This window comes from Limulus polyphemus, unplaced genomic scaffold (genome assembly GCF_000517525.1).
Source record: "Limulus polyphemus unplaced genomic scaffold, Limulus_polyphemus-2.1.2 Scaffold5225, whole genome shotgun sequence".
In the NCBI taxonomy this organism is placed as follows: Eukaryota; Metazoa; Arthropoda; class Merostomata; order Xiphosura; family Limulidae; genus Limulus; species Limulus polyphemus.
Window position 1 is genome coordinate 5,786 of NW_013670835.1, and position 1,835 is coordinate 7,620.

Genomic DNA, 1,835 nt, shown 5'->3' on the forward strand with positions numbered 1-1,835 from the left:
GCTAGGCTTAAAAATATTTTTGTTTGCGGTAACCCTAAACTGATTTATAATGTGGGTAGGTAGGTAAATATTTTTTTTTTATTTGGCAAAATAAATTTTGGAAATACCACTTGTTCAATTATTACCTAAAACATAATGTGTTAAACCATGAATACAATTACTATCAACATTTATTTTATGAAAAGAATTACAGAAATTTCAAATTCTTTTGCAACACAAATTTGCTGGTCAATATAGACCTCGATTGACAAAGTTGAGTTGACTGTTGCCGATGATTTTTACTGTTTGTTCTTCCCTTAGATCTTGTTCGTTAAGTAAATCTACAAGTACTTCTCTCCACATGAATAAGTTTCCAATCAGAATTAATTTGTTTTTGATCGTAATCTTCAATCTGTGAGAATATTTTTGGGAGACAGACACACTGAATAGACTTGTGTTCACCATGTTGTTGATGTATGGTTTTCAATAGTAAATTCTCCCCTGCTAGGTCATGGTTTATTAGTTAAATGTGAAGGGCCCTGGGGACAAGATAAGCCATGTTGTCAAACCTCAATGCATTGGCCACTCAGCATTGAACTGTTGATTGGTTTTCAGGTGATGCCCTCCCATGTTGTCGCATAACACATGAATTTCTGAGGAAAATATTGTAACCATAATATGGTGATAAAAATTTTTAAAGTCACCAAATTTTGTTAGATAGGTCGGTATATCAGCAGAAATTGGTGAAAATGAAAATTTTCCAGGCCATAATTTAAAAAAAATCTCTTAGCCAGCCCCAGTCATAGTCGGTTGGTCAGGTTACAGCAAACTGAAATATTTTAAGCCTGGCCTAAGCTTGCTATGAGAGTTTAAAAGTTTTAAAGACTGATATGATTCAAAGTCAAGTCTTTAATATCATAAGTAATAAAAATATTGTAAAAGTCGAAATATATCATATCACAAAGTACTTTACTACAAAGGTTGTCATGGTTTGAAATTATCCACATTTTTACTTGTAACACTTGAACTGATATGTAACCAATTAATTGGTTTGACTCAAAGAGTCTATGAAGTTTAAGATCTGTTGTTGTCATATTGTGGAGCTGACACTGTTCATAGGATTAATTAAACCTTTATTTTTCTTTGTGTTCAGATTTGCATTAAAAGAGAAACAGATTATTACATCATTCCTCGAGTTTCAAAACAAAATGCATCAATTAATTTAGATAAACTGACATCAGCATTTCTGTTAACTGATAAATACCAGTCAGAGACTGTTTCAAAAAATCAGTTGTTTTTTTTTTGGTGGGGGGCAGGCTTTTCCTATCAAACTGTCAAAAATGTAAAGGATGTCAAAGCATAATTTTATTGAGGAAATGGGGTTGATCAAAGAGGTTTAGGGTTAATGTGCTAGCATTAGATACATTTTTACAGTAAGTTTTGTATTGAGAAAAATCTCATCTTATGAAATATTTTTGTGCATGAAATTTGAAAAACCACTGGTTGGGTTTTACTTTTAATGTGTAATTACTATGTTCAGACAAATGTTGCTTTACTAGCAGAAACTATATATTACATTAAAAACAATGTTTCAAAAATAAATGTGTACTTTGCTTTTTAATAATTAGTTCTAAGTCCAAAGAGCATTATACAGTTATATTTGAGTCTGTACACACATTTAGAGAAAGTACTAAATTACTGCCAATAACAATAAACATTTAATGATGCTCTGCCATTCCTTTGTGAGTGACCATTAACAAATGATTTTAAAACATTTGTTTAAATTAAGACAAAACTATAGGACCAATTACAGTAAAGTAAACAATATTCATGTAGCTGAAGATCAAATCTATGTC

At 31.0% G+C, this 1,835-nt stretch overlaps 1 protein-coding gene across 2 annotated transcripts in view; it reads left to right on the forward strand.

Moving 5' to 3' along the window:
* The window catches only part of LOC106472295 (receptor expression-enhancing protein 1-like), a 47,232-nt gene that overhangs the window by 2,216 nt on the left and 43,181 nt on the right, over positions 1 to 1,835 (forward strand). The gene's annotated exons all lie outside the window — the stretch shown is intronic.